The sequence below is a fragment of the Crinia signifera genome, chromosome 5 (assembly GCF_055691185.1).
Source record: "Crinia signifera chromosome 5, ASM5569118v1, whole genome shotgun sequence".
NCBI lineage: Eukaryota > Metazoa > Chordata > Amphibia > Anura > Myobatrachidae > Crinia > Crinia signifera.
In genome coordinates, this window is record NC_139221.1 from 242,975,927 (window position 1) to 242,990,680 (window position 14,754).

Below are 14,754 nucleotides of genomic sequence, written 5' to 3' on the forward strand. Positions count from 1 at the left end.
AATGATTTCATGTATAAATAATAGATACACAATGGGCCTGATTCAGGTACTTTCACTCTTATGTCACATGCTACAAAGGTGTGCTCCCATCCCCCAGTGCACAAGTGAAAACCTGTGCAAAAGGGTCGTACGTACTTATGGACCCTCACCAAAAGGAGAAGGGCCCGTGTACTTCCCCTAACCACCTCTCAGCCAGAAACCCTAAGAGGGGAAAAAAATGGATGGTGGGTCCTCCTTGCCAATGCTTGGAGTGACCCTCTTCCCTCAACCCCCAAAGGGGTCAGGGCGGGCAGGTCCTCCTCGCCGAAGCTCGGAGCGACCCTTGTGGGCACCCACTGCCTTATGGCTTGGGGTAACCCCAACTTACCCCAGGGCTGTCCCTCGAGCCCCACACTGGGGCTCGAGGGACCTTAGCCTCTCCCCAAAAGGAGAAAGCCACCGATATGTGGGAAAGTAGGCAGCCCATAAGGGTTATACCTACACCCCATAAACACGTGACAAACAAACAAAAAATGTGCAAAAAGTGCTATGTGCGCATAAAGGCCCATGGTGGGGGGTGAAAAAATTATCCCGCACCAACCAAAAGGCCCAGGGCGAGGACGTTCTGGCTATACCTAAGCAGAAAGTGTGCAGTGCTAAGTGTCAACCCCGTGAGGGATTAAGGCACCCCCAAGTTTCCCCAGGGGCACAGTGCAGCCTTGGGCTCCAGACAGCCGGCCAGTTGGCGTCTGACCAAGCTTTTCTACGTTCCTACCTAGGGCACTTTCCAACCCCTGGCATGGGAATGGATATTCCACTGGGCTTTTCCATTGACTCCCTTGAGGGTTGAAGATGAGACAGTGAAAATCCCAGTCTAGTATCCTTTCCCAAGGAGCAGAGAAACACTGGGTTTGAGTAGATTGCTTTCCTTTCCGGGGGAGTGTACGCCCTCAGATAGAGAGACAGCGAAAAGCCCAGCTTAGTACCTTAACCTTGGGATGCGAGAAACACTTGGACCAATTAGATTGTTCCTCTGTGGGGGAAGCATCCGGCTTGTGCAACCCCATTGGCTGCATTATCATATTAGTGCTATCACTGCTACTTCCATGTAAACAGCAGCAATAGCACCTCCATCCACATCTGTACGAGGTCCATTATTAGAAAACAAACCTTCTACAATTATTACATAAATATTGTTGTGCACCACTATTTTTTTGTGTAATACATACTTGTGCTCTAATATACTGCACTTCTGTTCACCAAAACTCACCTCCATCTTGCTGCAGCTCCAGTGTGTAAAATAGCTAAAACAGATGAGCTTGGTGGTACAAGTTCCAGGCAGGTGTATCCAATATACCAGCAATCATAGTAGAATTTCCGGTACTTATGTAATATCTGGGCTCCCATTTTTCTTATGAGACCGTGTCCCCTCGCGGGGCTCGCTGTGCTCGCCACGCTTCGGGCACGGTGGCTCGCTGCGCTCGCCACACTATATAAAATCAACTCCATGCGTAGTTGGATAGTAGGGGTATGAAAAAATGGGGTGCATTTAACATGGGAGCCCAGATAATACATAAGTACCGAATTTCCTGTTAAAGATATTCAGCATCATATCAGAAAAAAACCCACTATTGTTAAGCTCAGTAATAAACAACCCATGATATACCTGTATAATACATTATTAAGTAGTGACATTCTTAAGGCCCCCATACACTATGCAATTTGGGCCCGATTTCACTCGATTCGGATGTATCGGGCCCGTGAAATTGTCCCAAATAGCATGTGCAGACATCCTGTCTGACCCAATGTGCAGTCCTATGCGCATCGGGTCGGAGTCGGGAGGTCGGGCACATAGGATTTGGTAAAACTTATGTGCAGCCCAGAGGTGGGCAGGGGATGCAGAGAGGAAGTGGGCAGTGAATGCGGCGAGGGTCGAGGGACTAGAGCGCTGGGTAGGGGAAGAGCTCTCTGCCAATCACTGGCTGCTCATTCATTTGTATGGGATTTTTTCTATGTCCCCTTTCTCTGTCCCCTTGCTGCATTCACTGCCTGCTGTATGCCCTGCCAGGGCAAGACAGTCTGCATCCGAAGACAGGGGTGACATGCCCCCAACATCATTTTGAAGAATGTTCCAGTTGCAACCCCCCACTCTGCCTCAAATGCTGCAGTATGTCAATCAAGTTGCAGCTAAGGGGCAACTACAAGCGATTGTGAAGGACTTGTTCTGCACATGTAAGGTCCGACATATGGGCCTGATTGGGATTTATACATTAATGCACAGATGGATAGTAGTCATATACAGGTGTTACATATCAAATTAATTGACACTGCCTCCAGGTACAACCTACTCTCCTGGCTCAATACAACTAAGATACATTTTCAACGCCCAACGTTAGTAGAACTGCACAGGACCTGGTGACTCATTCACGTGAGGCCTCTCGCTCTGCATGGTGTATTGAGAATGGATGTATGAGGACATATAGTTTATACACGAAGGCCTTAGTGTCTGCCATTAGACCCAATTCTGACATAAAATAAATACTGCTAGCACTGTTTTCAGATGACCTATGAGCTAGCATTGTAAACCTAGTTGTTTTATTTCCCAATCTACTCTTTAAATTTCATGTTTTCAGTAAACTCAAAATGAAAGGAAACTGATCTTAACCCCCATTCACAACAGAGGATATACAAAAAGATATCGCTCAGAAAGGGATTTCAAAATTATATCTTTTGCTATGTCCTCTTGTGTGTACACTTAATATCTTTAAGCATGCACGCTCACACGCATTGTTACTGTCCGCTCCCATCTGCTGAACATGAAGGTTACTTTAGCTATTATTTCTTTGTTAAGAGTTTCTTAAATAGCGCACACATATTCCGCAGTGCTTTACAGAGAATAGTTGAACATTCACATCAGTCCCTGCCCCAGTGGAGCTTACAATCTATATTCCCTACCACATGTACATGCGGGTGCCGGATGATTCTCCGACAGTGGGGATCCCGACAGTCTGTAATACACTTGAAAAAGTCTATTAGAATAGATTGTGATCTTAAATACAGATAGATTAAGACACTTTAAAAAATCAAATAAAGTATCTTGGTTATTATTTTATAAAATTAATGGAATTTTACTTGAATGAAGGTGTTCAATAAATAAGACTTCATTTTTTCCTGGTTAGGCTGTTAAACACACATAAATAGTTTAACTTATTTCTTATACCAGGTGCACTCCTAAACAACCAGCCTTAGTGCTGATGGTTGGGGCAATTTTCCTTTGATGGAAAGAGCTCTCGTTCCATCCTTCTTTAACATGCACTGCCACCCAAACAATATATTTTGATTAACTGTGCAGATCGGCCAATCAAATTAATTTTTATGTTGGCAATGGGCATGCACAATCCTGCATACACATTAGACGATCTTTAGAATTTGTCCCTTCTTGTTCCAATATGACATTGTTCTAATGTGTAACTAACCTTATGCTGGCCATACATCAGACCAACTTTCCTCCAACCATCTAACTAGGTGTTTGGATGAAATTAAAATCTGCTACTGGATGGGAGCAAATGTAATTTGTAATTCAAGTATTCGCTCCCAAAACTGGAAATGGACAAAAACGGTCATTCAGACAAGGTACTTTAGTTGAATCTGTTTTATTGAATCAATTTAATTGAATAACTCCTAGTGGTTCCAAACGTCTTCCATTTATGGATGATGAAGGCCACTGTTCTCATTGAGACCTTCAAAGCGGCAGATATTTTTCTGTACCTTTCCCCAGATTTTGCCTCAAGACAGTCCTGTCTCGGAGGTCTACAGACAATTCCTTTGACTTCATGCTTGGTTTCTGCACTGACATGCACTGTCAAGTGTGTGACATTCTATATATACAGTGGCAGATTCAGGGGGAGGCACCCGGGCACGTGCCCCCTCTGTCATTAATTTTTAGTAGCTGAGGACCAAGGCTTTCCAACGAGCCCAGCCCCGTGTCTCTAGCCTCCCGGGAACCAGAGATATCGCCTGGGAAAGCTGTAACGTTTTTTTCCCCATAGGATAATATGGGACCCGTCAATTACGACCCCCCCACCCGGTTCCGGCGGCTGCCAGTTCCCCCCCTGGCATCGCAGAAGCTTGTGGTTGATCTCATTCCATTCCAAATCGCTGGGCATTCAATATGATACCAGGCTGGTCCATATCGGTCAATCGTTTTCAGAGATATTGCATGTAAACCAATTTTATTTTTTTAAATGTAATTTCATGGCTGTTCATGTTCATTGAGGGCAGATTACTCTGGAACCAAATGTTCCAGTTTCACTGGACCAAAATCATTCAAAGCCCACTCAAAAGTTCTTCAATATGATATTTGTCTCATGTAAATGGGTCAGTTGGTTCCGAAGATATAGCCGGTTAAATTAGATAACTGGTTAAAGGGGGGAAGGGGTGGTTTTCTCTCCCCCTCACACCAGAAAATGCAGGGACTAGGCTGGTGTAAAAGGGGCCAACCTGGGAATGTATTTTCTGGTGTGAAAGGGGTAATTTTTCAAATAGCCGGGACCTGCAGTGCTCTGAATACAGCCAGGCTCTGCCACTGTCAGTGGCTATCACTTCTGCCTGGCGGCCGCTGTCCCCGTTTACCGCGAGCATGTATTCCCCCTTGGCAATGAGCATGTAATCCCACATGGCAACAAGCATGGAACCTCTGGCAATGAGCATGGAACCCTTGGCAATGAGCATGTAGATAAGCAGCGCTTATGTAGCATAATTTTTAATAGGCATTATGGTGTTTGGCATAATACATAATGGACATAATGGTGTGTAACTTAACGTGTAATGGACATTATGGTGTACATGTTTAATGTGCGCCTTTGGCGCACAATGTCCCTGTTTATGAAGCGTATTGTGAATTGTGGCTTAATCTGTGTGGCATTATGTGAATTTTGTCTCAATCCATTTGGCATTATGTGAATTTTGTCTCAATCCATGTGGCATTATGTAAATTCTGGCACAGTTCGTGTGGCATTATGTGAATTTTTGCTCATTCCATTTGGCATCATGTGTAAGGGGCAAGTATAATGGGGTGTAGTATTTTGTTGCATAATGTGTAGAAGTTGTATATGGTGTTGTACACTACACTCAAGGACACGCCCCCTGTTGAGTGGCCACACCCCCTTTTATGGAGCGTGCCTTCGGCGCGCGCACAATTACATCCTTCACATTTGTCGCCATAGTGGGCCTGCGTACTTTAACTGCCAGGGCCTATTTTTAGTCCCATTCCCACCCTCTCTCTGCCGCTCTCTTAGCATGTACAATGGCACCACTAACACTGCCCTTCCCCCACCTAAACCCTCTTTTATCATGGTGCCCCCCCCTGTCATTTTATCCTGGATCCGCCCCTGTATATATAGATGTGTGCCTTTGCATTTCCATATCATGTACAATCAACTGAATTTACCACAGGTGGACTCCATTTATCTGTATGAACATCTCAAGGATAATCAGTGGAAACAGGATGCATCTGAGCTCAATTTTGAGCTTCAAGGCAAAGGTTGTAAATACTTATGTGCATGTGATTTCTTCGTTTTTTCTTTTTAATACATTTTCAAAAATCTCCCCAAAACTTTTTTCATGTTGTTATCTGGTATTGTGTGCATAATTTTGAGGGAAAAAAATATTTATTCAATTTTGAGATAAGGCTGTAACATAACAAAATGTGATAAAATTGAAGTGCTGTGAATACTTTCCAGATGCAATGTAAATACTTGTGTCTCAGAGGTGGGTAATAAAATCAAACAATACAAAAAGAGTAGTGATCATGCCTATCAGAACCATTACCATTTTTAAATACAATCAAAGCAATGTTGTAATAGCAAATCGCAATACCTACATAATTACCATATATTGGTATGTTTTAAATTGGATCTATATCTCTATGAATTCAGGTAAGCCATAGAACAAACCTTAGCTCTAACAATGAACTTGTGTTTTCCAACCAAGACTAACCAGGAAAGAATTAGTATTATTTACTGTGCACCTTACACTTCATGGAAGTGATTTGAATTTAATTAATCAGGATATTTTAGAGATTTTTTTAAGTACATTACACTATCTTTAATTAAAATCTGAAACAATTAATTGAATGTTATAAATGTAATACAAGTACTACATTTTAGAAGATACAAAAAGTCATCAAAGTGAAACCATCTATAATTAAGATCGTATGATTATTACCATCAGGAAACTGTTAAAAATGCAAAAATAATCACACTTAATAAAGATATAACAAATTAACAACTGGAATAGTACAGTATAACACAAACAGATACTTAAATCAGAAAAAAAAAGATAATCATAGTGTCCCATGTGTCCTTTATGTGATCCTCTGAATAACTTTTTTTGCCTTATACATTGTGACCCGCTACTGTGTCAGGTGAAAAACACTCATGTACAGTATGCATGTATGCACTTCACGATTATCCAACCATCGATATTCATATGATCTCTCGGCATAAACACTGAGCAAAAACGCAGTAATAGTCTCTTCTGAGATGATGTACGTATGGAGACTTGATTAATAATCATTTGCTTCTGGAAAAAAATACCAACTGGAAGATGTTCCAAGATTATTTTTAATGAGCACTTTTTTTATTATTTCATAAGGATCAAAATAAAATATATGTGTATTTGTTATGTTACATTGATGTATATATTTAAAAATTGCACTTGAAGGTGACTTTTGAGTATTAATTTAGAATGTCAGCTTGATACAGAATGGAATCACATGTTGGACTGCCCACTGACCTTATAAAGACTGGTACACATTGCATTGCTTTGAATGTGGATTGGTCACAAGCTTACTACATACACAATGTACAGTACTACAACATTGACATTTCTCCATTGTGAGACGAATAAAGGAAGTCTATCTATCTATCTAAAACTAAATGTATAAATTATTTTTTAGAAAGAGACATATTTTATTTTACCTACAAAGTCCATCATTTCTAAATGGTTCTGCCCCCTCCCCCAAAGATATCTAACAATGGCTTCCTTTTGCCTAAGTCAGTGTTTCCCAATAGTGTCATGTTTTGTTTCACGCCAAATGCTTTTTCAAAGTAAATTGTTCTTACCTATCATCCATAGGTTCAATTATGCGGGGGTAGGCTTCTGTTTATTTAGATATCTTATTATTAGTAATCAACCATTGGTTTTGTCTATCACATTGACCATACATAATTTGAGTCATGTACCCATTGCACGCCAGAAAGTGCCATGTGCCATTCCAGGGTTTCACAACACCCAGTTTGGGAACCATTGGCTTAAGCTCCCCATCTCGTGTGTTTTCTTCGGAATGTAGCATTACAATACTATTTTGGTCCAGGAACCCTCATTCTCTCATATCTATGAATGCTATATACTGTACTATGGGCGATGCTTGAACCAGATTTGACCTCCAAGATTGTATATAAAAAAAAGATATGCCTAAGTGCAGTAATGTTAATTGTTGCCTTGTATTTCTGCAGCTAAACCGCCAACTCTTATCAAGGACAAGTGATTTTGCTAGTTCCACATATTATAAAATACACAATTAGTAAGCTCACTCTGAACAAATGCTTCAAAAGCTAGTAAGGTAGCTAATGTGTGAGAGAGAGAAAGATGTAGTTTCACTTGCTGCCAACGGATGGCAGTGTTTCGTTTCGGTGACACACAGACACTAGACATGTCCCAGTCTCTCGACGGCGGCGCAGTGGGTCCCTGCCTGTCTCTGCTTCAGGGAGACTGGCAGGATTGGGAGGGGGGGGGAGTTCGGGGCATCGAGGGGTTCTGTCGGCGGCAGGGATCCGGGGGGGAGCTCCGTTGCAATGGGGCGCCTGGCGGGAGCTGGCGGCTAGCGGGGGCTGGCGATAGTCTTGCCAGCCCCTGCAAAGACAAGGCCAGCTAAATCTGTATGTTATTTATATTTTCAGCTTGCAAATATGTTGTCATATTGCGCTATTTGCAAATAAAATAAAATGGACCTGCAGTACTTTCACTATAGGCATGATTATACATACTGCAAAAGAATGGCATCGATTGGGAATCCAGCAGCTATATCCATAATCCCGTAGACCATTTCATTCCTTAAGAGAAGATGACTTTTTTACACTTTTGACTTCTACTCTGTTAACAATTATCATTTTTTTCATTGACTTAATTGTATAATTATTGCGTTCTTGTTTGATTTTCCATTAAATGTGAGCACATTTCTCCTAATTTGCAAAGATCACTTCCAACTTTCCCCATGTGCTGTTCATCTGTTCGAAAGTCAGTTAGCCTCCGTTCTACAAACACATAACACTTAGAACCACTTTTAAACAAAGGCTCTTTCAATTATGTATTTCTACCTATTACTGCAGGTAAAAACTTAGATGCAGTCTTTGCAAAACACCCCATTCACACTCAAATGATTCCCTGCTTGTTAAATGACTCTTTTGTTAAAGTAAAAAAGAGATGCCATATGAAATGTTTTTAAATGACCAAAATGTACAGTCGTATTCTCTTTACTTTGTAAGAGTGCATTATTCAATATGAACATTACCTAAGCAAAAACAAAATCTTCCTCTAAAAAGCACAATACTCGATGAAGGATGTGTAGTTTCATAACAATATCGTCATAGGGGAAAATGCTTAAAACATGTTTATATTTTCACATATTTTCAGTTGCATTTTCAGTACAACATTCACACAATAAATATGACATAATGTGACATTACTGAATGGTATAACAAGAGCATTGTATGTTTTGCACTTAGGATAAAATTATTCTAAAAGAAAGGCGATGATTTATTTAAGACGTTTTGATTATGTAATCAGACTCTGGTGGTGATTTACTGAAGCATTTTCTATTTAAAGGGACATTACACATGAGATATTACAGTGACATACGTAAATGAGTAATTTCCTCCCCTTTAACAGAAACCAAAACATTTCATGCAATACATTAGAATGATTTCATGTACTCTAGCTGAAAAACAGCATTCAGTTTGTTGTGTTATTAACTATTTTATGTTCTATGGGAAGACTTGACCAACGTACAGTTTTGGGAAACCACAGCTTATTCTTGAAAATATTTGGTGGTTTTAAAACTGTCAGAGTTACTAGAAGCGAAACCATTGAAGAATTAACATTTTTCAAATTTGGACAAAAATATTGTACAATGTATCCTATTGCAATTTGCCAGATACCCTGATTTATTTGATATTTTTGCATGTAACTGAAGGTTAAATATTTTTTACATTTGCCAAACTGCCAAAATGAAAAACCACCAGAAATGATATCATATAAAAAGGTGGCTCTTCTGATAGATAAAAACCATGTACTATTTGAGCTATCTGGCCATTCAAAGCATATACATACAGAGCAATACATTTATTAATTATGAGATCAATTTTTGTTAATTGATTAAGGTAGCAAACACAGCTAATAGTTATCTTATGGGGACACAATTATCTAATTAGCATATTAGGAAGGCAAAATAAATGCAATGGCCTTCAAAGGTATTCACCCACCTTGGGATTTTTACAATCTACTGTGCTATAAGAAACATTTAGGGCCTTATTCTGATCGGTGCGGATTTCTCCGCATGCGGTCGTCCCGCCGATGGTTATCGTCTGCGCATGTGCAGAGGTCACTCTGCGCATGTGCAGGCGATTTCGCCGCACGTATTCTTGACACGCCGCACAGGGGGCGTAGAGGGGCGTGAGGGGCTACTTAGCCTCATTACCCTATGCATACGCCCCGCGTTTCATGGGCGTTCCCATGCAAACGCGGGGCGTATGCATGGTAATGAAGCCGTGACGCGTGTGTAGGGGGCGGGCATCTGACATCGCCGGATGTCAGCTGCCCGCCCCCATACATGATTTCACACGGACAAGTGTCCGTGTGGTCTTGGGTGGCGGGACCTAGTGGAGCGTGCGGCCCTGCATTCGATGTTCGGCGACCATCGAATGCAGGGGCTGCTCCCAAGACGGAGGAGGCGTATCCCCGTCCACTTTCATGCGGATCGCCACATATCCGCGTACGGACAGAGGTGGCGATCCTTATGGAAGGCGGGGATTCGCCTGCACGGTCGTGGCCGCATATTCTGATCGGGCCGCACCGATCAGAATAAGGGCCTTAATGATTTAATTTAACTTGAAATCAACACAAAGCATTTGATACCTGGTCCAGTACTTTTGGTGGAAAGACCAGAGGCAGTAGAGAAGGTCTGGGTGCCCCCTTCAGAACTGGTGACCGGAGGTGTCTGACTTCATTGGCTCCAGTACTTGCGTCACTGACCAGGTTTAAAAAAAACAGTATTCTCAGGGGCATTTTAAGAAAGGAGGAGGCTCAGGTGTAGCCTCCTCCGGCCAGGCCCCAATACTCTCTGACTGGACCAGCACTATGACACGGCCAAATTTCTGGTGATTTTCATTTTGGAGATTTCTGTAGTCTGAGCATTAAAGTGCTGACTCTACTGCGCAAGTGTAGATTCCTGTAAAAATGGCCACGCATCATTCTTCCGGCGATTTCGGCAGCACTATACTTTCACATACCCTACATTTTATGACACTTTATACTCTATTACACTTCACAGCTATACTTTATTTATGTGATGCCCTGGGGTGGTTTTGCTGGACTGGTTTGGGAGTGCCCTGCACCCCAGGCATGAACCCCATAGTGCTAGGGACTTGCTCTAAAGAGGTGACCTTAACGTGGTGGACAGGTACATATCTTTGGCCAAATGTATGCTAACAACCTCATAAATGAAATATAAAAGGAATATATGTTAGCAGTAATGAGTGCATAGTACACCTGCAAGCCCCCTCTTGCATGTATTCAAGGAAGTAGGTAATGTAAATTGCATTTTGAACGGTGACATCTTTCCCAGCCAGGCTACTTTTCATTTCTACAAACTGAATTGCCTTGCCTGCTTATAAACTTAGATAGAGACAGCAGGAAGAGCCACTTGGCCACAGTTTAAATGTGTGACGTGCTTGAAGCCATATGAGTGTTTAAGTAAGGGGTGGGTCTACTATGAAACTAATAAAGGATAAGCTTAAGGGCCCCGACTCATGGAGGGGCCCAGAAGCAACTTTTAATGAGTCATTTTTTAAACAAAATCAATGGAGTTTGTTAAGTGTGTTGTTTGAGTTAAAGCTTCAGGGTCACAAAATGTAGATCCATGGCTAAGCTTAGTAGCTCTGCGCTGCTGTGCAAGCAGGAAAACTAAAACCCATTACAGCCACTCTTGCCATCAGTTGTGGGAAATCATTTGCTTCTCACCCATGGATGACTATTTGACATCGGCATGAGAAAATCAATGGTTTTGAAACATTAATGGTTGATTGCCATCCATATTCCTATCACTTCCCTGCCTCAACATTTAATGTTGTTTAACCCCTTGAGTGGTGGGTTTTCTTCAGGCAGGACAAACCTACCAGAGCAGCGCTCAGCAGCACTCAGGTGTTCGGGCATTCAGTCATTTGTGTGTTTGGGCATTCGAACATCCGAGCACTCCTGAGCGACCCCAAACCTCGAGTGGCGGCGGGTAAGATCAGCGGTAGGGACCAGCGGGGGGGGGGGCCAGGTGGATCGATGGATGGAGGGGGAGTGAACAGCAAGGTGGGAGGAAGTGCTGCTGCTCACGAAATGGAGGCACCACTGGCGTACACACCTGCTTATAAGTGTCATGTCTGGACATTTTCTGGGAGAGCCTGCTCATGAATCACAGCTAAGCCTGCAAAATTTCCGGGCATACCACCGAAGAGGTTAAGTGAGAAACGATAGCAGTAGCTGCTTTGTGGGGAGCAAAAGGTGAGACTGGGAGATTGGACTGATGGGAAATGTGCCGGAGTGGTGATAAAGGGCAAGCTGTAGTACATGTGTGCATATGTGGCTGCAGGTGTGTTTATGTAATAGTGTTCCTTCTAGGGGTGCCACTTCAAAGGGGGGCGGCATGAAGGGGGCGGACCAGGCCCACCAACGTCACTATTTTGGGCGGTCCGGGGCTGCCAACGTCACAAAAGGGGTGTGCCCAGGCTGCACCGTGATGAAAAGGGGCGGGCCCGGCCCACCGCCATCAAGAAAAGGGGCTGCAGCTGACAGAAGGGGATGGGCCCGGCTGCCCGAAGGCTTTGCACTGCCGGGGAAGCGCCGGGCATCGCTATCTACAGCGGTGCCGGGCTTCCCCAGTCTAACCTGCAGGGAGGAAGGCAGGCTGTTTTAGCGGGGCGCTGCCAGAGAGGCAGGGCGCATTTTGCCCTTTAAAAATTGGGCAGGGCGCAGCACCCCACTAAAACAGTCTAGCGGGAACACTATGTAATGGTGTCTGCATATGTGGCTGTGTGTGTGTGTATATTTATGTGTGTGTGTGGCTGTGTGTGCATATGAGGCTATGTTAATATGTGGCTGTGTGTGCATATGTGACTGTGTGTTTACCATACATGAGGCCTAATTCAGCATGAATTGATTTTCAAAGAATTTGCTCCACGTGGAGCAGAAAGCCACAACATAGACAGAAAGAAAAAATGAACCTAGCAAATTTATGAATCCATAGCAAATAGTAATCCATTTGCAGATCAGTTTGCAAATACCAAACTATCAGCAGTTTTTTCCATCTGCACCAGTCTAGAGCTTTCACTCATCTGCTCAAGGCTCAGGCTGGAAATGGTCTACACTGACGTCGGAGACACACACAGAGAACGCCATGTTTCTACCCCTAAAGGCCAGCTTCCTGTCAATCAAACTGTGATTACTCTGCAACACATATGCATATGGTCCTGCACTCAATTTGTGAATTATTTGACGAGATAGGCCTTTTGCTTTGTGTGTTTACATATGTGGCTGTGTTTGAGCATATGTGGCTGTGTCTGAACATATGTGGCTGTGTCTGAGCATATGTGGCTGTGTCTGAACATATGTGACTGTGTCTGAGCATATGTAGCTCTGTGGTGTCTACTGTATGTGGCAAGGGGCATAAGTTCATACCATGTACCCATAGTCACCTTTCGCCCTGCTATAAACTTACGCACCTGAACCTGGTATAAGGTAATTATTCCATTCACAAGGAATCTTAGTGACTAGTTTTGTCTCCACCTATTGGGAAAGGGGATTCTGTCTCCCTCCAGTGGATGCAGTGTAAAACATGTGGTGTCTTAATTACTTAATAAAATACTAGAAAATGTTTTAATTTTTTCATGTGCTGAGTATGAACAAGCAAAGTCACTAAACAGGAATTCAATTTCAGTATCTTTGTGGATGAAACACATAAAATCTCTCAGCATCTGATCAGATCAGATTTATACGAAAAAAAAAAAAGACTTGACGATAGTGCAGGCTTTGTGATAAAGACGAAAGAGTCCCAGTTTATGTAATTTTTAACAATAACACTACAGGATAAGATGAAAAGTGATTTTCACAACTGTTCATACAGTACCAGTGCATGTAGTCAGTACTTTGCAAGAAACACCCTCCATACTCCTCTCAATGGCTGATTAAAACATGTCAGCAAATCCTACCATTTTATGGAGTAAACGTATGGGCTTTCAGGGAAAATATGCTTACATCTATAAATTGAGGTGGTTTATGGCACTAACTAAAATAGGTAAAAAAATCAAGGTGCATGGTGCAGATTGGAGTCAGGGGGGGGGGGGGGTGTATGAGAAGAAAGAAGGTGCTTGGGAATATGGGAGTTTCAGGTCCTTGCCACTGCTGTGGATCCATCTTCCAGGTCCACTGTTGCAGGGGATTCTCTTTGTCCATTGGAGTCGGCAAGCTACAGATGATTCTGTTGTTCTACATGGATCATTTCACCCATCCATGTTGTTCACATCAAGTGACCAATCCTCAGCCAATCTAACTCAGCCAGGCATTCAGCTGGAAGTATCTAATTGTCACTGATCCAGCAGACAAGCATTCCCCTGTTCTAGCCTGGAGTCCACCCAAGTATTCTCCGGTTCCTGCCTGGAGTCCAGACAACCATTCTATATTATCAGCCTGGAATACAGTTTTGCCCATTTCTAGTTCCAGCCTGAAGTCCAGTCAGGAATTTTCAATTTCAGCCTGGAGTCCAGTTGCACCTTCTCTGGTTTCCTACTGGAGTCTAGCTGACCAACCTCCACTTCCAGCCCAGAGTCTACTATAGCCTTCCCCACTTCCAGCTCAGAGTCCATTTGTACCTTCACCTGTTTGAGCCTGGAGTCCATCCAAGACTTCTCCCGTTCCAGCCTGGGGCCAGTGGCAAATGCATTATTTTTAGAGGGGGTTTCCAAATGTAATCCAAAATCTCCCACTCTGCAGCGCATTGGAGTAAGTACGGGAGTCTGGGGGGAGCGTTTACAGCCCAGAAAATTGGTATTTTTATCACTGGATACTGTATGGAATCAGCTTGATTGACCATTTTATATACCAGTGCTATTCTTGTCATAATAACTTGCCGAGAGGAGTGGGGTTTCCGGGCAACCAGAACCCCTTCTGCGTTTGCCTCTGCTGGAGCCCAGCCTAATATATTTGAGAACCTGTTTGGGTCCAGCTAAGCCTCTCTGGTACTAGCCATGGGGTCCTGTCAAGCTTTTTGTGGTCTTAGCCCAGGATACAGGCCAGTAGCGCTTGGTGTAGGCCCATAAATATCCTTGCAAAGATCTAAGGATGAAATAGTATTTAGTTACCAAAAGGTAAAAAGTGGCAGACTGGCTGAACCAAGTAGTTCTTATATGCCATCAATGTCTTTGCTTCTATGTTTTTTAATCTGCACTGCAAACT